Source organism: Dendrobates tinctorius, unplaced genomic scaffold (genome assembly GCF_039654945.1).
Source record: "Dendrobates tinctorius isolate UK_male_01 unplaced genomic scaffold, ASM3965494v1 ptg000204l, whole genome shotgun sequence".
NCBI lineage: Eukaryota > Metazoa > Chordata > Amphibia > Anura > Dendrobatidae > Dendrobates > Dendrobates tinctorius.
The window spans coordinates 1,365,568-1,390,757 of record NW_027361871.1 but is presented as its reverse complement, the minus strand read 5'-3'; the positions used below and the strand labels follow the sequence as shown (position 1 = coordinate 1,390,757).

The following is a 25,190-nucleotide window of genomic DNA, read 5'->3' as shown; positions in this document are numbered from 1 at the left end:
ACTTTCAAATCTTTGCTCACATCCTTTAAGTTTTTTTCCCCCCAAAAAAACAACAAAGTTCACCAAACACTACATTTGAAAGTTGTGTAGGCCACATTAGCTCCCATTAAAGTGTAGTCGACACACACACTTCATAAAATTAGTGTTTCTTACACCTGTAACCAGCTGTTCAGGAATAAGCACACTAAGGCCCCCCTTTGTACTTTTCTGCCTATCTTTCTCTGTCTAGCAAGATGAAGAAGGCAGGGAGTAAGGCACGTGGTCGTGGGCGTGGAGTTTCAGCAGGGAGAGGATGTGGGGATTCTGCAGGGAGAGGACGTGGGGATTCTGCAGGGAGAGGACGTGGGGATTCTGTGCCTGCTGTTGGCACCAGTGAGTCAGCATCCCCCAGTTTTAGCAGGCAACAGTCCTTTATGCGCAGCTTTGTAGGACCTCACCGTACCCCACTGCTGCGGGAGGAACAAATTGAAGCCGTTTTCGGATGGATGGCAGCTAACGCATCGACTTCAATTACTTCCACATCCTCTCAGGGCCAGAGCACCGAAGAGCAACCATCTGTCTCTTCACCACCTGCTAAAGTGCCCAGGCAGTCAGAGAGCCCTGGACAGGAGCCATCACAGTCTCTACTTCTGTTCTCGGAATCTGTTGGTTTGGAAAGAAGGGGCCAGCCAAGCAGCGTTCCAGAATGTGAAGAAGAGGGAGTATGCAGTGATGCGCAACTTCTTTGTCCCTCTGAATTTTAAGAGGCGGGTGGGCCAGTGCCTATGGTCAGCACACCTCAGTACGCATCAGATGATGACGAGACTCAGTTACCACTTTCTTGTGCGTACGGTGCTGGCGAGACAACCCAGGAGAAGCAGGTGTTTGAAGAGGGGAGTGTAGATGATGAGGTCCTTGACCCATCATGGCGTGAGGAACAGGAAGGTGGTGGGAGCAGCTCTGAGGAAGAGATTCCCCGAACGGCCAAAACTGGAGGGAGAGGGAGGGGGCAGACTTGGTTGCCTGTAGCCTCCACTTCGGCACCCGTTAGGAGCATTCCACTTTCAAAAGGCAAAACGGGCGCTCCCAAGACTTGCAGTGCGTGGTCCTTTTTTGACACAGTTGCAGATGACATTTGCTTTGTCAAATGCAAGCTGTGTCATCAGAGAGTCAAAAGAGGGAAAAATGTCAGCAACCTCAATACCACTAATATGTGGAAACATGTGCGGACCAAGCACGAGGTGGAGTTACACAGACACAATGAAGACGTAGGCCAACGTACAGCACCACCTACCACCTCTTCAGCTCGTGTTGGGGCCTCTTCCTCCAGCTCAAACACAGCTGGTTCACCTTCCTCACAGGATCGCCAAGGAAGAACCTCTGGCACTGTTGTCCGGAGACCCTGTGACATTCCACCCACAGCACCACGTTCCAAGTCATCCTCACACTCCCAGGCCACTCGACAGCCATAGGTAGCAAAGGCATGGGAGAAAAGGCGGCCATACTCGGCAAACCATCCCCGAGCACAGGCTCTGAATGCTGGCATTGCCAAACTACTGGCACTTGAAATGCTGTCATTCAGGCTGGTGGAGACTGACACCTTCCGGGACTTCATGGCATTGGCAGTCCCACAATGCACCGTGCCCTGCCGCTTTTATTTCAGCAGGCGAGCTGTCCCTGCCCTGCAGAAACATGTGGAGGCAAACATAAAACATGCGCTACTAAACGCCGTCAGTAGCAAGGTCCACCTGACCACCGATGCGTGGACCAGTAACCATGGACAGGGACGATACCTTTCCCTCACTGCCCATTGGGTCAATGTTGTGGAGCCGGGTACAGATCTGGAGAGTGGCGCTCTACGTGTTCTGCCAACTCCACGGATTGCAGGAATCCAGTCTGTACACATTGACTCTCCTCCTACTCAAGTTCCTCTGAAACAGCGCTGCAGGAGCCTGTTATGACCGATATGAGCACAGCCATGGCCAAACGTCAACAGGCCATACTCAAATTAATTTCTTTGGGGAATCGAAGCCACACAGCGCAGGAGCCCTTGAATGCCATCAAGCAGGAGAGCAACGTGTAGTTTCTGTCAGCGAATCTCCAGCCGGGCTTGGTAGTGTGTGACAATAGCCGAAATATGGTGGCAGGTCTTGGCCTTGGCAACCTCACTCACATCCCATGTCTGGCACATGTGCTCAACTTGGTCGTGCAGAGCTTTCTGAGGGACTATCCGGATCTTGATGCACTGCTGCACAAGGTCCGCATAGAGTGCGCTCACTTGCGTCGTTCCAGCACGGCAAGATCGCGCCTTGCTGCTCTTCAGCACCGATTACGCATTCCGGAACATCACATCATATGTGACCTACCCACCAGGTGGACTTCAACGTTACATATGTTGGAGCGGTTGTGTGAGCAGCAGGCAGCAGTTATGGAGTACCAGCTGCATCAGGCGCAAACAAGTCGCAATGTGCGCTGGTCACACTTCAACACCACTGAGTGGGCCTCTATGAAGGACATCTGCCTCGTTTTGCGTGCCTTCGATGATTCCACGAGGATGGCGAGTGCAGATGATGCACTAGTCAGCATGACTGTCCCCCTTATCTGCCTGCTTCAAAAAACACTGCAAGCATTAATGGATGAGGCTTTTGAAGAGGTGGAGGATGAGGAGTCCCAAATGCTATCTGCCTCTGGACAGTCTGCGCTACGTGCTTCCTCACAAAGGCCTAGGCAGGGGACACTTTGTGAGAAGGATGAGGAGGAGTCGATGGAGGAGGAAGACATCTCTCCACAGGAGGGAGGTACATAAAGCTCTAGTCAGTATGTACAGCGAGGGTGGGGTGATGCAGAGCAGGCAAAGATCACGCTTCAAGCAGGGGACAGCGGTTCTTTGGCAGTTGGGAGTCTGCAGCACATGGTTGACTTCATGCTGCAGTGCCTGAGAAACGACCGCCGCATCGCCCACATTCTCTACCCGGCTGATTGTTGGGTGTACACCCTCCTAGATCCTCGCTACCGGGACAACTTGCAAACCCTCATACCAACGTTGAACCGGGAGCATAAACTGCGGGAGTACTAAGACACACTGGTGCAGTCCATCATATTTTCCATTCCACCCGACAGCAGTGTTGCTAGTGCTTTACAAAGCACCTCTGTGCGTCCAGCCAGTGGAGGAAACTCGGCACAAAGAGGGAGCAGAGGCAGCGCCTCAGCACAAGGCAAGACCACTATGGCCCAAATGTGGCAAAGTTTTGTGTGTCCGCCACAATTGTCTACACCATCACCGACGGCTCCAGTCAGCAGGAGGCAACGTTTCCGTCAGATGGTGACAGACTACATGTCTTGCCCTGTCAGTGTACTCCCAGATGGCTCTTCCCCCTTCAAGTTTTGGGTCTCTAAGCTGGATACATGGCCAGAGCTTAGCCAGTATGCATTGGAGGTGCTGGCTTGCCCTGCTGCCAGTGTATTATCGGAAAGCGTCTTTAGCGCCGCAGGTGGTGTACTAACAGACCGTCGCACGCGACTTTCTTCCGATAACGTCGACCGGCTTACTTTTCTGAAAATGAACAAGGCCTGGATCTCCCCAGAATTTGCCAGTCCTCTTCCCGACTAAATAATTGGTTGTCAACTGTATCCAGGTCTCCTGTTGTGTTCATGTTTCTACCACCTGAACTATAATCCCTGGGCTTCAACACAGCCAGTTGTCGCTCAGATGTGTTGTCTGCACAGAGAAAAACACTAGCTCCTGTGTTAGTGGGGTTCAGTAATGCCAGCTGCTCCCCTGCTGTGTGGACGGCAAAGTCTCCTGCTCCATCTACATTCAAACTACTACTGATTTTTAATCCTGCTCCACTTAGGCCTCTGGCTCCACTGTCTCTAGTATTTCCCCTGGCCTCCAACCCCGCCAGTGACAGCTCTTAAGTGGCGTCTGCATAATCCACACTTGTTCCAGTGTTACTTGGCCTCAGTCACGTCAGTTGATCCCCTGATGTGTGTCCGGCAAGGTCTCCTGCTCTGTCCACATTCCCATTACTAGTAGTGTGAATGAGGACAGAGCAGGAGACCTTGCCGGACACACATCGGGGGATCAACTGACGGGACTGAGGCCAAATAACACAGGAACAAGTGTGGATTGTGCTGACGCCACTTCAGAGCTGTCACTGGCGGGGTTGGAGGCCAGGGGAAATGCTAGAGACAGTGGAGCCGGAGGCCATAGTGGAGCACGGTTACAATCAGTAGTAGTCTACTACCTCTATAAAACGTGCTGCAAGTTGGCCTCAGCCTGCTCCATGCCTCATCCTGGGCTCCAACAATGCCAGTTGGTGTTCAGAAGTGCCGTCTTCGCAGAGAAAAACACACTCGCTACTGTGTCTGTGGGGTTCAGTAATGCCAGCTGTTCCCTTGCTGTGTAGACGGCAAAGTCTCCTGCTGCCTCCACATGCCAACACCATCAGGCCTCAGCCTGCTCCATGCCTCTTCCTGGGCTCCAACAACGCCAGTTGGTGTTCACAAGTGTCGTCTTCACAGAAAAACACACACTAGCTCCTGTGTTAGTGGGGTTCAGTAATGCCAGCGGTTCCCCTGCTGTGTAGACGGCAATGTCTCCTGCTCCATCCACATGCCAACCCTATCAGGCCTCAGCCTGCTCCATGCCTCTTCCTGGGCTCCAACAATGCCAGTTGGTGTTCAGAAGTGCCGTCTTCGCAGAGAAAAACACACTCGCTACTGTGTCTGTGGGGTTCAGTAATGCCAGCTGTTCCCCTGCTGTGTAGACGGCAAAGTCTCCTGCTGCCTCCACATGCCAACACCATCAGGCCTCAGCCTGCTCCATGCCTCTTCCTGGGCTCCAACAACGCCAGTTGGTGTTCAGAAGTGTCGTCTTCACAGAGAAACACACACTAGCTCCTGTGTTAGTGCGGTTCAGTAATGCCAGCGGTTCCCCTGCTGTGTAGACAGCAATGTCTCCTGCTCCATCCACATGCCAACCCTATCAGGCCTCAGCCTGCTCCATGCCTCTTCCTGGGCTCCAACAACGCCAGTTGGTGTTCAGAAGTGCCGTCTTCGCAGAGAAACACACACTAGCTCCTGTGTTAGTGGGGTTCAGTAATGCCAGCTGTTCCCCTGCTGTGTAGACGGCAAAGTCTCCTGCTGCCTCCACATGCCAACACCACCAGGCCTCAACCTGCTCCATGCCTCTTCCTGGGCTCCAACAACACCAGTTGGTGTTCAGAAATGCCGTCTTCGCAGAGAAACACACACTAGCTCCTGTGTTAGTGGGGTTCAGTAATGCCAGCTGTTCCCCTGCTGTGTAGACGGCAATGTCTCCTGCTCCATCCACATGCCAACCCTATCAGGCCTCAGCCTGCTCCATGCCTCTTCCTGGGCTCCAACAACGCCAGTTGGTGTTCAGAAGTGCCATCTTCGCAGAGAAAAACACACTCGCTACTGTGTCTGTGGGGTTCAGTAATGCCAGCTGTTCCCCTGCTGTGTAGACGGTAAAGTCTAGTGCTGCCTCCACATGCCAACACCATCAGGCCTCAGCCTGCTCCATGCCTCTTCCTGGGCTCCAACAACGCCAGTTGGTGTTCAGAAGTGTCGTCTTCACAGAGAAACACACACTAGCTCCTGTGTTAGTGGGGTTCAGTAATGCCAGCTGTTCCCCTGCTGTGTAGACGGCAATGACTCCTGCTCCATCCACATGCAAACTACTACAGATTTGTAACTGTGCTCAACTTAGGCCTCTGGCTCCACTGTCTCTAGTATTTCCCCTGGCCAACAACCCCGCCAGTTACAGCTCTGAAGTGGCGTCTGCACAATCCACACTTGTTCCTCAGTTACTATGGCTCAGTCCCGTCAGTTGATCCCCCGATGTGTGTCCGGCAAGGTCTCCTGCTCTGTCCACATTCACATTACTAGTAGTGTGAATGAGGACTGAGCAGGAGAGCTTGCCAGACACACATCAGGTGATCAACAGATGGGACTGAGCCACAGTTACACAGGAACAAGTGTGGATTGTGTAGACACCACTTCAGAGCTGTCACTGGCGGGGTTGGAGGCCAGGGGAAATACTAGAGACAGTGGAGCCAGAGGCCATAGTGGAGCACGGTTACAATCAGTAGTAGTCTACTACCTCTATAAAACGTGCTGCAAGTTGGCCTCAGCCTGCTCCATGCCTCATCCTGGGCTCCAACAACGCCAGTTGGTGTTCAGAACTGCCGTCTTCACAGAGAAAAACACACTCGCTACTGTGTCTGTGGGGTTCAGTATCGCCAGCTTTTCCCCTGCTGTGTGGATGGCAAAGTCTCCTGCTGCCTCCAAACTCACACTACAATGCTTTTTCTCCTCGCTCCAAGTAGGCCTCAGCCTGCTCGGAGCATTGATCCTGGGCTACAACACAGCCAGTTGTAGCCTGGAAGTGCCGTCCGCACAGATATAAACACTCGCTCCTGTGTCTGTGGGGTTCAGTAACGCCAGCTGTTCCCCTGCTGTGTGGATGGCAAAGTCTCCTGCTGCCTCCAAATTCACACTACAACGCTATTTCTCCTCGCTCCAAGTAGGCCTCAGCCTGCTCGGAGCATTGATCCTGGGCTACAACACAGCCAGTTGTAGCCTGGAAGTGCCGTCCGCACAGATATAAACACTAGCTCCTGTGTCTGTGGGGTTCAGTGACGCCAGCTGTTCCCCTGCTGTGCGGATGGCTAAGTGTACTGCTGCCTCCAACATCACACTACTACTGACTTTTAACCGTGGTCCACTTAGGCCTCTGGCTGTACTGTCTCTAGTATTTCCCCTGACCTCCAACCCCACCAGTCACTGCTCTGATGTGCCGTCTGCACAATCCACACTTGTTCCTGTGTTACTGGGGTTCAGTCACGTCAGTTGATCCCCTGATGTGTGTCCGGCAATGTCTCCTGCTCTGTCCCCATTCCCATTAATAGTTGTGGGAATGTGGACAGAGCAGGACACCTTGCCGGACACACATCAGGGGATCAACTGACGTGACTGAGCCCCAGTAACTCAGGAACAAGTGTGGATTGTGCAGACAACACTGCAGAGCAGCAACTGGCATGGTTGGAGGCCAGGGGAAATACTAGAGACAATAGAGCCAGAGGCCAAAGTGGAGCACAGTTACAATCAGTAGTTGTGTACAACTAATATAAAACTCGCTCCAAGTTGACCTCAGCCTGCTGCATGATTGACACCTGGGCTTCAACATCGCATGTTGCTGCTCAGAAGTGTGTTTGCCATGGGTACTCCCTCCTGCCCAGCTGGGTACCAGCACTGTCAGCTGTTTCTCGGCAGAGCCTTTGGCCTAGGTGCCTCCTTCTTGGTATCTGAGTTCCAGCAATGTCTGCTGGTCCTTGGTAGTGCTTTTTAGCACAGGTAACTCCTGCTTTGAAACCGTGTTCCAGCACCGTCAGCTGGTCCATGGTTATGCCATTGGCATGGGCACTCCCTCCTGCCCAGCCTGGTTCCAGCACGCCTGCTGTTTCCGGGTAGTGGCAACGTCACTTTGCCACCAATACGTTGTCCTGTCGTGTTGCAGTCGGGTTAGCCGAGTCTATGGTGCCTGCAGTTTTGGTGCTTCCTATGTGGGCTGCGGGTTCTGGTAATAAAGGCTGGTTCCGTAGTGCCAATAGGACAAGCACCCCCTGTAGGACTGTGGGTTTCGGTAACTGCGGCCAGCTCACGGCCTTGCAAGTTTGTCTTTTTCATGGGTACCTTGTGCTACCCATCCGGGTTCCAGCACCGTCAGCTGGTTCTCGGCAGAGCCTTTGGCCTAGGTGCCTCCTTCTTGGTATCCGAGTTCCAGCAACGTCTGCTGGTCCTTGGTAGTGCCTTTTAGCACAGGTAACTCCTGCTTAGAAACCGTGTTCCAGCACTGTCAGCTGGTCCACGGTTGTGCCATGGGCTCTTGTTCATTCTGCTGCCCCTCCAGGTTCCAGCACCGTCAGCTGGTTCTCGGCAGTGTCTTTGGCACGGGTACTCCCTCCTGCCCAGCCTGGTTCCAGCACGCCTGCTGTTTCCGGGTAGTGTCAACGTCATTTTGCCACCAATACGTTGTCCTGTCGTGTTGCAGTCGGGATAGCCGAGTCTATGGTGCCTGCAGTTTCAGTGCTTCCTATGTGGACTGCGGGTTCTGGTAACAAAGGCTGGTTCCGTAGTGCCAATAGGAAAAGCACCCCCTGTAGGACTGTGGGTTTCGGTAACTGCGGCCTGCTCGCGGACGCGACACTTTGTTAATCATGGGTACCTTGTGCTACCCATCTGGGTTCCAGCAACGTCAGCTGGTTCCCGGCAGAGCCTTTGGCCTAGGTGCCTCCTTGTCAGTATCCGAGTTCCACCAACGTCTGCTGGTCCTTGGTAGTGCTTTGGAGCACAGGTACCTCCTGCTTAGTAACCGTGTTCCAGCACCGTCAGCTGTTCCACGGTTGTCCCATTGGCTCTTGTTCCTTCTGCTGCCCCTCCGGGTTCCAGCACCGTCAGCTGGTCCTCGCTAGTTTCATTTGCTCTTGCAGCTTCTGCTACCCATCCGGGTTCCTGCACCGTCAGCTGGTTCTCAGCAGTGCCTTTGGCCTAGTTGCCTCCGTGTCGGTATCCGAGTTCCACCAACGTCTGCTGGTCCTTGGTAGTGCTTTGGAGCACAGGTACCTCCTGCTCAGTAACCATGTTCCAGCACCATCAGCTGGTCCACGGTTGTGCCATTGGCTCTTGTTCATTCTGCTGCCACTCCGGGTCCCAGTACCATCAGCTGGTTCTCGCCAGTTCCTCAGCCTTCTTGTAACTTCTGCTACTTTTCCAAGTTCAAGCTTGTGGAAATGGTTTTTGATTCTCACTCTGGATCTCCCTGACAATGACCCTGAAGACGATGACCCTGAAGACCACACCGAAGAAGACCTAAAAGATGACCTTGAAGAAGATGAACAAGAGGACAAAGAACAGGAAGACAACCACCAAGATGCAGAACAACAAGAGACAGAAAACCAAGAAGCATAAAATCCAAAAGCAGAAGAACATTAAGCATAAGACTAAAAATCTGAGCAAATGAGATTATCAAATTTATAAGCAGAAGAAGACTAAGCAGTGTATGGGGGTGAGTCCGTTCCTCCTTGTGGTGCCCCTGGAAAAGGCCTGCTGCTGCAGGCCAAACTGAACGCGGACAAATCCTGTTGTAAATCTTTTGTGACAGGCTGAACGGAAGGTGTAATCTTCAAACTTTTATAGATAACTACAGGAGGGAAGAAGAAGAAGAAGAAGAAGAAGAAGAAGAAGAAGAAGAAGAAGAAGAAGAAGAAGAAGAAGAAGAAGAAGAAGAAGAAGAAGAAGAAGAAGAAGAAGAAGAAGAAGAAGAAGATACTGCTGCTGCTGAAGATGATGGAGAAAGTGTGGGAGAAGTAAAAAAGAAGGGGAAGAGCATGGAAGTAGTGAAACATACATATCTGACAAAAAATTAAAGACTTTAACATAGTCAATATCTTTGTAACTACGAACGTCTTTAAAAAAAAAAAATTCCTGCTATTCCATTTGATTGGGCTAAACCTCTATGGCTTTAATGTCTCCTCCACCTCCCACAATACATTCTACATTATTATTAGTTGTTTTTCTTTATGTAGAATTAACTGACAGGGAAAAAAAGGGTTTTTTTTAATTCTGATATTTCTGTTCCATTGACTTGAATGGGACTTCCGGGATCGGAAACGGCGATACCCGATACTTTTTTTAGATCTGCCGATCCATTCCGATACAATATTTTTCAGTATCGGGTGGTATCGCTCAACACTAGTCATGGGTCTTCCAGCAGGACAATGACCCAAAACACACTTCAAAAAGCACTAGAAAATGGTTTGAGAGAAAGCACTGGAGACTTCTAAGGTGGCCAGCAATGAGTCCAGACCTGAATCCCATAGAACACCTGTGGAGAGATATAAAAATGGAAGTTTGGAGAAGGCACCCTTCAAATATCAGGGACCTGGAGCAGTTTGCCAAAGAAGAATGGTCTAAAATTCCAGCAGAGCATTGTAAGAAACTCATTGATAGTTACCGGAAGCAGTTGGTCGCAGTTATTGTGGCTAAAGGTTGTGCAACCAAGTATTAGGCTGAGGGTGCCAATACTTTTGTCTGGCCCATTTTTGGAATTTTGTGTTAAATGATCAATATTTTGCTTTTTGTTTCATTCTCTTTTGTGTTTTTTCATTTAAGACAAATTAAATGAAGATAATAATACCAAAGAATTTGTGTTTGCAATCATTTTCCTGAAGAAACTGAGTATTATCTGACAGAATTGCAGGGGTGTCAATACTTTTGGCCACAACTGCATATACATATTTCTTGTCAGTTCTGACTTATATATACACTGTAGAACATCAGAAGAGAGAAGAGACCAGACTAATAATGGTATGCACATCCACATTATAGTAAAATATAGAAAAACCTTTATTACACCTCAGACAAAATTGATATGAAAACATTTAAAAACAATTTTTGTGATGCAACAGTGATCTCACCAGCGAGATCGCGGTGTGTGACACTGACCAGCGACCGGCCCCCCTGCCAGTTATCGCTGATCGTCCTGGAATAGCCAGGACATTTTTTTGATCGTTGGTCTCCCGCTGGCCAGCACGCATCGCTGCGTGTGACAGGCGGGAGACCAGCGATCATTGCGCTGGTTACTAGGGTAGACGCAGGGTTTCTAAGCACTGTGCGGGTGCTTAGAAATCAGATGTGTACCTTAGTTACCAGCGCGCTGATGCAGGGAGCTGGTAACCAAGTTACACATCGGGTTTCTAAGTGACGCGCGCTGCTTAGAAACCTGATGTGTACCTTAGTTACCAGCCCCCTGCATCAGCTCGCTGGTAACTAATGTACACAGCGACGCCGGGTGCTCGGCGTCACTGGTGCTGATCGCTGGTGAAGCTGTCTGTTTGACAGCTCACCAGCAATTATGTAGTGACTCACCTGCGATCCTGACAAGTTGATATAATTGTCGGCATCGCTGGTGAGTCGCTATGTGTGACAGGGCCCTTACAATTTGATTCTAGAACACTCGTATGTGGGCTGGTGAATTTGTTATTGTGCCAGGGCTGCATTTTGGTCCCAGTCTGACCTTGGTATGATGTCCCCTCAGCTCCTTTATACACAGAATGATGTCTCCACATCTGCCCTCTACAACAGCATGATGACTCCACAGCTCTACTATGTACAGTACAATGCCCCCCAAACAGCACAATGCCCCATCAGTAGTTCCCACATTGTATAAATGAGACATCCAATAGCTTACACACTGCATGATGGCCCCACAGAAGCCCCCACACTGTACATGAGCCCCTTCATAACCTTCACTCTGTATAATTGCTTCCACACTGTGTAATGGCCTCTCAGTAGCCCCACACTCCACATTAGCCTCTTAGCAGCCCCCACACTATTTTATGGCCCTCATACTGTATGATGACCCAACATTAGCCCTCAGAGTGTATGATGACCCCCACAGTAGTCTTTACACTGCCTCATGGCTCCAAACTGTACAATGTCTCCACATTAGTCCCCATACTGTATCATGGCCCCTTCACTGAGTGATGGCCCCCACAGTGGTCACCAAACTGTACCATGGCCCCTAAGTAGCCCCCACTCTATATGAGAGCTCTCACAGTAGTCCTCACTCTGTGTGAAGGTCCCCTTAGTTAACCTCACTCTGTATGATGGCCCCCTTGGTAGCCCCCACACAGTATCTTGTCCCCCTTTATAGCCATGATGCTGTATGATGATGGTAGCCCTCATACTGTATCATGGCCCACTTAGTAGCCCCTCCACACTGCATTATAGTCCAATTAGTAGTCCCACACAGTATCATGGCCCTTTAGTAGCTCCAACTATCTATGATGTTCCCCTTTGTTGCCCCCATTCTGTATGAGGGTCCTCTTAGTAGCCCCCACTATTTATAAGGACTCTCTTAGTAGCCTACATTATGTATGAAGGCCTCTTTAGTATCTTCCACTATGAATGAGGGCCCCCTTACTAGTCCCCCTCTATGTATGATGGCAACTTAGTAGGTCTGACACTTATTGGCCATCACCTAATATTAAAATAAACATCATATATTCACCTAACACCGGTAAGTCCAGTGGCAGACATTGGCAGGTCACGGCAGACCAACATGGTGATGTCATCGCACTGGGACAATGACTTGGGTGATGATGCCATCACATTACTTCGGCAAGAACCTGCCATTCTGCAAGATGCAGACTTAAAGCAACCTGCAGCTTATGGAACAGGGAGCAGTCATGTAGGTAGACATGCTCCTGGCCTTTCCGCAGAGTTTAACAGTATCAGCATGCTGCGCACTCCAATACAATTAACCCCTTCCCGACCAGTGACACAGCATATGCGTCATGAAAGTCGGTGCCAATCCAACCAATGACGCATATGCTGTGTCATGACATTAAAGCCCCCCTGTGGGTCGGGTGACCGGGGTCAATGAAAGGTCATCTGACCCGCAGATACAGAGGGCTTTGTGCTTCATCACAGGGGGGTGGCTTCTCCCCCACGTGACTGCAATCGCTCTGATTGGCTGTTAAAATGAAACAGCCAATCAGAGCGATAGTAATATTTCATCAATGAGCCATGTTCGATGCTGAAATAGTATCGGACATGGCTGAAAACACCGATTCGACCCCCTCACCAGCTAACGGGGTCGATCTGCTCCCCGCCACTGAATGACAGCGGCGATCTGTCGCCGCTGTCATTATCTGCTCCCCCGCCTTCCCTCCGCTCCCTCCAGCTTCCGATCACCCCCCCTCCCATCCCCCGGTATCTTCCGAGTGCCGCTGTCGCTCCCGATGTCCCGCGGTCCCAGATCATGGGCGCGGCCATCTACGGAAATGGCAGGCGCATGCGCAGTGCACCCGCCGGAATCTGCGGCTGCAGATTCCATTCATTCATTTTGATCACTGTGATAAACTCTCACAGTGATCAAAATAAAATAAAAAAGTAAATAACCCCCCCTTTATTTCCCCCAAATAATAAAATTAAGAAAATATTTTTATTTTTCCTTTAGGGCTAGGGTTAGAATTAGGGTTAGGGTTGGAAATAGGGTTAGGGTTGGAATTAGGGTTATGGTTAAGGATGGAATTATGGTTAGGATGGAATTAGGGTTAGGGTAATGGTTGGAATTAGGGTTATGGTTGGAATTAGGGTTAAGATTAGGGTTAGTGGTGTGTTGGAGTTAGGGTTGGGATTAGGGTTAGGCTTGTGGTTAGGGTTAAGGTTGGGATTAGGGATAGGGGTGCGATGGGTTAGGGTTATGGTTAGGATTGGAATTAGGGTTAGGGATGTGTTGGGGTTAGGGTTGTGGATAGGGGTGTGTTGGGGTTAGGGTTGGAGTTAGAATTGAGGGGTTTCCACTGTTTAGGCACATTAGGGGGTCTCCAAACGTGGCATGGTGCCACCATTGATTCCAGCCAATTTTGCGTTCAAAAAGTCAAATGGTGCTCTCTCCCTTCCAAGCCCTGACGTGTGCCAAAACAGTGGTTTACCCCAACATATGGGGTATCTGCATACTCAGGAAAAATTTCACAACAACTATAGGGGTCTAGTTTCTCCTATTACCCTTGTGAAAAAAAATTGCGGGCTAAAAATCTTTTTTTTGAGGAAAAAACTATTTTTTATTTTCATGGCTCTGCGTTATAAACTTCTGTGAAGCACTTGGGGGTTCAAGGTGCTCACCACACATCTAGATAAGTTTCTTGGGGGATCAAGTTTCCAAAATGGGGTCACTTGTGGGGGGTTTCCACAGTTTAGGTACAGGGGCTTTGCAAATGTAATATGATGCCCGCAGACCATTCCATCAAAGTCAGCACTTCAAAATGCCACTACTTCCCTTCCGAGCCCCGACGTGTGCCCAAACAGTGGTTCCCCCACACATATGGGGTGCCAGCATACTCAGGACAAACTGTACAACAACTTTTGGGGTCCAATCTCTCCTGTTAAAAATGAGGATGAATGAACTCATGGAGATCAACATCCAACACTGCGGAGACACCATCACATGTTTCTCAGCGCAGCGATTCTAGAGCAATGCCCCCATCCCTTATGGGAAATATGTAAACATATGCAAAACACAAGCCGCGGAGACACCATCACATGTTTCTCAACGCAAGCAATGACTAGCCAGGTCTTTCCACGGGAAGGAACAACCATGGGAAGGGCAGTCTCCAATGAAGGAAACCACCTATGCCAAAACATGGTATCCATCCACAGACAGCTGTTTCGGGGTATTGCCCCTCATCAGTGTGGAGTAGGAAACTGGCCAGTAGGAGCAATGCCTAGTAGAAGACTGTGAAAAATGAGGATGAATGAACTCATGGAGATCAACATCCAACACTGCGGAGACACCATCACATGTTTCTCAACGCAGTGATTCTAGAGCAATGCCCCCATCCCTTATGGGAAATATGTAAGCATATGCAAAACACAAGCCGCGGAGACACCATCACATGTTTCTCAACGCAAGCAATGACTAGCCAGGTCTTTCCACGGGAAGGAACAACCACGGGAAGGGCAGTCTCCAATGAAGGAAACCACCTATGCCAAAACATGGTATCCATCCACAGACAGCTGTTTCGGGGTATTGCTCCTCATCAGTGTGGAGTAGGAAACTGGCCAGTAGGAGCAATGCCTAGTAGAAGACTGTGAAAAATGAGGATGAATGAACTCATGGAGATCAACATCCAACACTGCGGAGACACCATCACATGTTTCTCAAAGCAGTGATTCTAGAGCAATGACCCCATCCCTTATGGGAAATATGTAAACATATGCAAAACACAAGCCGCGGAGACACCATCACATGTTTCTCAACGCAAGCAATGACTAGCCAGGTCTTTCCCTGGGAAGGAACAACCATGGGAAGAGCAGTGTTAGGAGTGGCAGAAGGCACTAAATAAAAATATAAATAAAGTACCTTCGCCACTCGGGGTCCACCGTGCAGAAGATGTAATAACTGCTGCTAGGTGACGGCAGAGCAATCTGGCGATAATGTGCACAGGGGTTAATGGCACCCAATGTGCACTGCTCAGACTCTGTTGAACTCACAGAGTCACAGAAATAAAACACAAAAAACGCTGAGTCTGTTTAGGACACAGAACTACAGCGCTGCACCCGCAGTATCTGGTCACAGGAGTAGCACTAGATGGCGGTACTTACTCCATCTAGACCTACCAACAAGGATCGTGTGTAGAGCTTCGCAACTGCAGACGCACGAAGAGCTGCAATTGCAGCGCGGCAAAGACAGAGCCGCTGTAAAGACACTGCTAACTGGCAATAACTCAGGCACTCTCACAGACGTAGTATCAGAGGGGAGGGGTTTCCAATGAGTCATTCACCAGTTCATGCATCCATCAACAAACATACAGCAGCAGTATGGCTATACTAGAGCATGGCGGAATAGCCATGCGCGCTTTTTATAGCGAACAGGACCTTCCGGAAATCACCAGGTCTCCAAGAGGAGCCAATGGGATCCGACACAGGATCTGAACACCTGTCTCCCGAACTCCAATGAGAGTTCGTCCCATGAACATGCTCAGATGCAGGGGTAGAGGACTTAGCCTCTGGAGAGAGTTGCCGCAATTCAATCTCCTCTACAGTCCCTTCTACAGCAGATGAAGAGCAGGAGATTGCAAAATGTGAGGATCTAGATTTCAGCAAAGGAGAGGCAGAAATCTGACTCCTAACAGGCAGTCTCCAATTAAGGAAACCACCTATGCCAAAACAAGGTATCCATCCACAGATAGCTGTTTCGGGGTATTGCCCCTCATCAGATGTTATCCTTTTGAAAATAAAATATTGCGGACTAAAAAATAATTTTTTGAGGAAAAAAAATATTTTTTATTTTCACGGCTCTGCGTTATAAACTTCTGTGAAGCATCTGAGTGTTCAAAGTGCTTACTATGCATCTACATAAGTTCCTTAGGGGGTATAGTTTCCAAAATGGGGTCATTTGTGGGGAGAGACCAAAGTTTAGGCACACAGGGGCTCTCCAAACACGACATGGTGTCCACTAACGATTGGAGCTAATTTTCATTTCAAAAAGTCAAATGGCACTCCTTCCCTTCTGAGCCCTGCCGTGCGCCAAACAGTGGTTCCCCCCACATATGGGGTACCAGCGTACTCAGGACAAACTGGACAACAACTTTTGTGGTCCAATTTCTCCTGTTAGCCATGTGAAAATAAAAAATAGCGTGCTAAAAAATCATTTTTGAGGAAAAAAAATGATTTTTTTATTTTCACTGCTCTGCGTGATAAGCTTCTATGAAGCATCTGGGGGTTCAAAGTGCTCACTATGCATCTACATAAGTTCCTTAGGGGGTCTAGTTTCCAAAATGGGGTCATTTGTGGGGGAGCCCAAAGTTTAGGCACACAGGGGCTCTCCAAACACGACATGGTGTCCGCTAACGATTGAAGCTAATTTTCCATTCAAAAAGTCAAATGGCGCTCCTTCCCTTTCGGACCCTGCCGTGCGCTCAAACACAAACAGTGGTTTATGACCACATATGAGATATCGGTGTACTCAGGAGAAATTGCCCAACAAATTTTAGGATCCGTTTTATCCTGTTGTCCATGTGAAAATGAAAAAATTCAGGCTAAAAGAAAATTTTTGTGAAAAAAAGTACTTTGTTTTATGGATCAATTTGTGAAGCACCTGGGGGTTCAAAGTGATCACTATGCATCTAGATAAGTTCCTTGTGGAGGTCTAGTTTCCAAAATGGCGTCTCTTGTGGGGGATCTCCAATGTTTAGGCACACAGAGGCTCTCCAAACGCGACATGGCAACAGCTAAATATTGCAGCATATTTTCCATTCAGAAAGCCAAATGGAGATCCTTCCCTTCTGAGCCCTGCCGTGCACCCAAACAGTGGTTTATGACCACATACGAGGTATCGGTGTTCTCAGGAGAAATTGCCCAACAAATTTTAGGATCCATTTTATCCTGTTGCCCATGTGAAAATGAAAAAATTGATGCTAAAAGAACATTTTTGTTGGAAAAATGAAAATGTCCATTTTTTCCTTCCACGTTGTTTTAGTTCCTGTGAAGCACCTGAAGGGTTAATAATCTTCTTGAATGTAGATTTGAGTAGCTTAAGGGGTGCAGATTTTAGAATGGTGTCACTTTTGGGTATTTTCTGCCATATAGACCCCTCAAAGTGACTTCAAATGTGAGGTGGTCCCTAAAAAAAAAGGTTTTGTAAATTTTGTTGTAAAAACGAGAAATCACTGGTCAACTTTTAACCCTTATAACAACAAAAAAATTTATTTCCAAAATTGTGCTAGTGTAAAGTAGACATGTGGGAAATTTTATTTAGTAACTATTTTGTGTCACATAACTCTCTGGTTTAACAGAATAAAAATTCAAATTTGGAAAATTGCGAAATTTTCAAAATTTTCGACAAATTTCTGATTTTTTCACAAACGCAAAAATTATCGACTCAAATTTACCACTAACATGAAGCCCAATATGTCACAAAAAACAATCTCAGAATCTCTAGGATCCGTTGAAGCATTCCAGAGTTATTACCTCATAAAGGGACACTGGTCAGAATTGCAAAAAATGGCCTGGTCATTAAGGTCAAAATAGGCTTGGTCATGAAGGTGTTAAGGGTACCAGTTTCTCTAGATGAGCCATGCTGAGTCAGCTACTCTACTGGCCCTAGCACCTAGTGGGGAAGAATTGTCTCTTCGGAGAGCTGAGAGAGGTCTCTTGGTTAGTTGTGTGGTTGGCAGGTATCTCTCAGTGAACACTTTGCCGAGCAGTGAACACAGTTTACCCTGCTAATGTGCCAATTAACTTTCTTTCATAAGCTAAAAAAAAAAAACATGGGTGTAAAAGCATAGATGCACTTGCTATGCTAGCTAGCTTGACTGAGGGCCTGACTGGTTTAATTTCCGCACCCCACTGCAATGATTGTTAAACATAGCCTCCTCTTTGTCGAAACATCAATTTCACTCTGTCTATTAGCCTTCTCCCTTCCCCATGCCTAAGATGACTCAATGTCATCCTCCACAATCACCTACTGCTCCTCTTTCACCTCTTGACCTCCCTCTTCTTCACATTCTGCTGTATTTAACATTATCCGTGAGTGTCCCCAAAACCCTAAGGCGGTGGTGATGAACATATACAAATTGATGTTCTTCCTCTGTCTCCTATTGCATCCTGGTGCATGATTTTTCCAATATAAATATAAGGAGCATCGCAATATTGATGCCACAATTGTCCCTACTGAAAAATTAATTAACCTCAGGGTCTCAGTAGATGACACATCTCCTTCATTAGCTGCCAATGGTAACTTCCCATAACCCAAGCCCCAGTATGCCTGATAGCTGATTATATCACTTTACAATACAGATGCTCGATCATATGCAACACTGAATTTTAACATTGCAAATCAGGTGGTGCTGACAATTCTCTTTTTACACAGTCTGAAGGGTGTTCTTAGTCAAATAAGAATGGCTTAGGATCTTATCATCTTGTCTGTCAGCTTGCAAAGTGAGAGTGAAATGTTACACATGCTGAACATGAACTTCCTGGTTCTTTTTTTTTTTTAACAGTGCCTTACAGGCAATATAACAGTAAACAGTGGGACAATACGTCGGACAGGTGAGGGATATTGTTGTTTTTTAATTTTGCTTTATTACAGGAGACAAAAGATTCAATTGAGTATAATTGTGTTTGCTATTTTTAAATAAAATAAGGAAAAGGGTGTTTTGTTTTTATTTCAAATAAAATACTTTATACTTGCCGTGTCTCTTTATTTACAATACAACTATAGGATTAGTAATGGATAGGCATCATATAGATGCCTAGCCATTACTAATCCATGGGCTTGATGTCACTAGACAATACAAAGGTGACATCAACCCCACAAATATGAAACCCAATTGTCTCTGCCACAGGGCAAGTAGGAAGAGCCGGGCAAAGCACCAGAATTGGTTAATCTAATAGATGTGCCTTTTCTGGCTGGCTGTGGGCTGCTATTTTTAGGGTGGGGGGATGTCAGTATCTATGGCCCCTTAACAGCCTGAGAATACCAGCCCCCAGCTGTCTGCTTTAGCAAGGCTGATGGTCAAAAATTGGAGGGACCCCATGCTGTTTTTTTATTATTTATTTAATTAAAAAACAGCGTGAGGACCGCTCTATTCTTGATAACCAGCATTGTTAACACTGACAGCTAAAGGTTGCAGCCCCCAGCTGTCAGCTCTGCCTGGCTGGTTATCAAAAATACAAGGGAACCACTGCCGTTTTCTTTTTAAAATTATTTATTTAGTGCACAGGCACCAGCTGATGAATACTCCCATCAGCTGCCGCCTGCTCTCATTGTTATTAGTGGCACAAGGCATAGCATGATGGGAGCAGTAGGAACCTAACATTTCAAGTTATTCATAATAAACTCGATATTATTCATACGAACATCAGACTTTTCGAGATTTATTAGAACTTTTGGAGGAGAATGACTCCGTCTCAAAAGTCCACTAGAACTCCATCTTTTTCACTTGTGCCAGCTATCAAATTTTTTTTAATTAGTGAAACATGATATTCTTGCCATGATCCCAAGGGTGAGTTTCTCCCCTAATCTTTCCTTGACTGAAAAGCAGGCTCTTGGTGCTCTCAAGAATAATAACACCATTATAATTAAGGAGGCTGACAAGGGTGGTAATGTGATGCTTTGGCCCACCCACATGTACTTAAAGGAAGCCAGCAGACAGCTCAACAATTCCCAGTTTTATCATAAACTTCCGTCGGACCCCACGCCCGTGTTTCTTGGAAAATTTTGTACACTGTTAGATAGAGCTGTCCATTTTGGTATCATCACTTCTGATGAACACAAGTACATGTGGGTGGAGCATCCAGTTACTTCAACTTTTTACTTGCTGCCAAAGGTGCACAAACACGCCACTAACCCCCCGGGTTACCCCATTGTGTCAAGCATTGGGTGTATTTGTGAGAGGGTCTCCACTTATGTGGATTTTTTTCATCCAACCTTTGGCCTCTTCCCTGCTTTCCTTCATTAGTGATTCGACCCACTTCATTGAACTATGTTGTGAAATTGCTCTCTCAGAAGATTTTTTGTTCATCACATGTGACGTGGAGTCATTGTACTCAAACATCAGACATGAGGATGGGTTGGAGGCCGTTGCATATTTTCTTGATAAGCGTGAGTGGGTTGACCATGGGCATAATCAGTTTTTGCTTGATTTTTTGAAGTTTTTTCTCCTCCATAACTTCTTTATCTTTGATAGAGTATTTTGCCATCAAGTCTCCAGAGTGGCGATGGGGGCTCGGTGTGCGCTAGCCTTCACAAACATCTTTCTTGGCTGGTGGGAGGAAAAAGTTATCTATTCATCTGAGACCTTCTGGAAACAGGTCTCTCATGGGCATCGATTTATAGACGATATTTTCTTTCTATGGATGGGTACTGAATCTGAATGTGTTCAGTTCTTGAACGGCTTGAATGTCAATTTGTATAATATCTTCTTAACCCATTCCATCTCCCCCAGTTCTGCTACTTTCTTGGACTTAACCGTCTTTGTGCATAATTCACGCCTGGTGACTGACCGCTATTGCAAACCAACGGCTACTAATTATTTGTTGGAATATGGGAGCTTCTACCCACAGCACACTAAGGTGGGTGTGCCCATTGGTCAATTCCTCAGGGTCCGAAGGAATTGCACACGTGATTTTTTTTCTCCCAGGCTCAGGACTTAGCAGGGCGTTTTAAAAAAACGTGGGTATCCAAGGAGAGTTATCTCTGCTGCTTTTCAAAGAGCTCGACAACACAACCAGGCTTCTCTCCTTTCGACACGCATCCGTGACCAGAAATCGTGCCTTCGTTTTATTACTGAGTACAACAGCAGTTGGCCCCAGGTAAAGAATGTCTTATCCAAGCATTGGTCTATCCTCACTATGGATGCTCAGACATCTCTGGTCATGAGTACAGGGACTCTTTTGACAGCTAGGAGAGCACCTAGCTTAAGGAATCTTTTGACAAGAAGTCATTTTGTTTGCCCAGCTTACAAATTGAATAGAGGGATTATTTTGAAGGGATCTTTCCCATGTGGAGACTGCAACGTTTGTCCAATTATGTCTCCGACACGAGATGCCTTTATTAATCCTCTGGATTCTAAGAGACATACTCTGGGTTCTCATATTAATTGTAAGAGTAGAGACGTTATTTACGCACTGGTCTGTCCTTGCAGCAAAGTATATGTAGGACAGACATCTCAGGAGTTGAGTTGTGGCTGCGCATTTTTTGTCGGCCCACAGGGGTAATGCATCAGGTATTAGGGTTGTGGGATTGCAGAAGCTTACCCAAAATAATAGGCGTGGCAGTAATCGTAAGTTTCTGTTACAAGTAGAATCCAGTTGGATTTTTAATTTACATTCTGTATCTCCTACAGGGTTAAATAAGGAGCTTTTGTTTACTGTTTTTTTGGGTTAAAAAAAATTTTTGGGGGGGTATTTGTTTCATCAGGTATTCCTCTTTTTTTAGGTTATCAGGATCAAGTTGGTGATTTTACCAGAAGCTTATTTATGGACCATCCTGATGGCTCATGCTTTTCCTCTCTTCTAGGGATTCATATTAAATCTCTATATATCTCCCATTTATCTTGGCTTATTGAGGTCTGGAGAACATCTTTTTGGAGGATTGGATTATCATCGGCCTGACCATACATACATGTTCCATCTACTCCTCATTTACCCTGAATTACTCAAGCTCAGAGACTCTACTTTTCAAGTGACTGTAATGCCATCTGTTCATCATTTTTGTGGGTTCTGAAATGTGTGTGTGTGTGTGTGTATGTATATATATATATATATATATATATATATATATATATAACTTTTTGTGTGTTTTCATTACTATTTTTTGCATGTAGATCATTATTATTTTTTATATTTTTTTTATTATTTTGTTTTTTTCTACTTTTGTGCCGCTCCTATATATTTTGTGTTATTTGCAACAATCTAATATATGATGTTTCCCTTGTGGGTGCGTACATGTTTCACACAACTTTATCTATGCCCTTTTGCGATGTGCCTGCCTTTACATCATCTGGACATGTGTCCAGCTCTTCCTCCCTTTTGTCACGGTCACGTGTGTCTGGACGCAGCGAGTACCGCAAGGCGAACCCATGTGACGCATGTGACCCTGGATACACCGCCTCCAGTGGGGCGAATTTAAATAATAAACACGTGCAGCTGGATACACCGCCTCCAACTGGCGAATTTAGACATTACACGTATATACAAGTCTGGAAACCCCGTCTCCAGTAAGGCGAATTTAAATAATAAGGGAAACCTGGGAAACATTAACAATGGTGGGCCCTGCGATAGGGAATAGGGAAGTGGAGACCTCCTGAGCTCCCCTGAGCCAGTGTCCCTGCACTCCTAACGTTCCCTAAGCCGGTTCCGCACCGGGTGGGCAACAGGAACCTAAAACGCCTAGCTCGCCCTGGCCTAAACCCTCACTAGGGAATTGGTCGGTGTGGAAACTAATCCCACCACTGCACTAAAATACACATGAGGAAACATGACAAAACAGGGGAAACACCACTTAGCTTTGCTCTGTTGCGTATGCTCCTAGCAACAGAGCCCACCACCTGCGTGCGTCTTCTCCTCCACCCGGATCCATCATCATAACTGGATCCTTCACCATAGTGCAGCCTTGGAGCAGAGTCCACCACCAATTGCAGCTGTCCAGTAACAGAGTCCCAAAGATGAGTTCAGCTTCTGCCAAAACGTCCAGCATGCTTGAGTCCAGCTCTCAGCAACCAAGTCCCGCATGCTGAGTGCAACTCTCTCCATAGTCGTCACTCCACCAAGCCATGCAAGCACTTCCTGCCAACACCATAAACTGTGACTCCACCACGCCTTTCCAGCCCTTCTTGCAGACCACCTAGCTGCCACTCGTCCCCTCTGGCTGGGCTGCGCAGGACTCATGTTCAGCTCCTTCCTCCCCCAGGCTTACTTGCAAAATGACACACAATATCACCAACAGTGATTGAACCCACCTGGCTCCCTTTTATAGAGCCTAACACCTGATTTGTAATTAAGTGCACATAACCAAAGAACTAACGTGCGATACCACTCACCACCACCGGGGCAACTTAGATTGAACGACACCACGTGTAATAATTCTAATGGCCACTGGGGGCGATCACATCACACTTTGGCACACAGCCAAAGGAAAAAAAGTTAACTTTATGCATTTAAACTGTCAGATCCAGCCTGGATCATGACACCTTTATGTCAGTTTGTCTTTCGGTAATTTTTGACATTTACATGGCGAATGAGCAGCATCTGTATTTAGACAATTGTGTTATTCGCGCCTACGTCAACGTCTCCATAGCGCACAAGCAGATTTAATTACACCCGGCAACTAGTTGTTGCCTGGCAGACTGGTCTGCGTCACTGTGCATGCGTGCTTTGTGTTATCATTGTCCAATGATCTCACGCCAGAGCGAGATTTTTGTTCTGTGGTCTCGCGATACAGCGGCACTGGGCTTGTGCATTCTAGCGACATGGATTCCTCTCCTGAATCAGGTGGCTTCATCACTCACCAGCAACTTAATCAGGCATCTTATAAATATGTTCACTTTCTGGAAATTGGGACACACTTCTTCTGATGAAGCTGCTTACGCGTGGGGCTTTTCCCCATACCCCTGTTCCCCATGTTTTTGTGAGGCTCAGCCTATCTGGGCTGGTTCCTGTTGTTTTCCCCAGCTGGCTTGATAATTATAACTGTGGCCATCATTGGCCACCTATTTTCATTTTTTTACTTAGGATACAGTTTGCATGGTTTCTCATCTAGTTTCATTTATAATAAGTAGGGGCCTGTATCTTTTGCCAATCTTGGTGCTTGTGACATTTATTGTGTCTTGCTAATTTTTGCACTCACATATGAGATACATGTTCTAACTTTATGATTGGCCTTACTTGCTAATTGATTGGTGTTTATATACCGCACACTGCATTTCTATATGCCGACATTATATATTTTTGGGGGACCACATGGTTTCAGGTCTGGGGGTGTTGTTATATGTGTATTGGTTTTAAATGATTTTATGCATAGCGTGTCTTGTGTTTTCCAATAAATTGATATTTATATTGTTCAGGTGTGCAAACAATTTTCATTCATGGTCATTTTCCATGCAAGGTTTTTGCACCCATATTGATTTGTCAGGTTTTAGGTGCACCCTATATCTTTTTTGGGAGCAGTAGTCACATCAACCCATGCTAGTGACAGGAGGTAAACTTTTAGACAGCATGGCAACTGCGGCTGTCTTACTGGCGGTAATGACTTTACTGCCGATCAGAAGCAGTGTTTGTGCATGACAACGTGGCAAACACTGGATGTTTGGACCCCCCATTCAAGTGAATGGGGTCCGGGTTCGGCTCTATGTGCAAGACACCTGTACCATACACGAATTAAATTCTTATGCTGTTCATGTTTAGCATTGTGTACACTTTCCTTGCATTTCAGCTGGTACATCTCATCTTTGATTTTTTTTCCTTCTGCTAGTTTGTGTCATTTATAGCTTTCTGGACTCTACAGTCAGCCTTTAGGTACACTGATTTCCTTCAGAAAAAAACACTCACTTGTGTCCTTCAAGTTACTTTTTTCGGGGGTAGATCTTGGGTTTTTAAAGCAGATTGTGCTTTGGTTACTCCACTGCTGCTTGCACTTTTTTCTTTTGCTTAAACTCATCTATAAATTTTCCTCTGACATACTCCAATGTAAGCTCATAATCTGGGAGCGTATCTAGTGCAGTTACAATTTATGTGTAATAGCTTTTTTGGTAGACTGTTTAGAAGTAGTGCAGCAACATGGAAATCCTTTTGATTTTTCCTAATGCCCCTCAGGTGCTCTACAGTTTCTAGAGTATTTCTAATATAATTCTGAATATGTTGGCCCTTCTTTAGCTTAGACTGTTACAGATTTTTCATTAAATACTGAGATTTATCCTTTCATGCACTGTCTGCAGCTGTTCCCACATTTCTTTTGCAGTTTCACATTTGCATACATTCACAATCTGATCATAATCTATACTGAGGAAGATAGTACTTTGTGCTTTTTGATCCTTCTGTACCCAGTTTTCTAATGGTGGGTCAGGTTTAGACTCCTGTGTGTATTTTCACGTACATTTTATTATCCGCAGCATCTTTAT

The 25,190-nt window shown here is 46.8% G+C and overlaps 1 protein-coding gene across 1 annotated transcript in view; it reads left to right on the top strand.

Annotated features, from left to right (window-relative positions):
- The window catches only part of LOC141057370 (growth/differentiation factor 8-like), a 250,037-nt gene that overhangs the window by 98,425 nt on the left and 126,422 nt on the right, over positions 1 to 25,190 (top strand). The window lies entirely within an intron of this gene.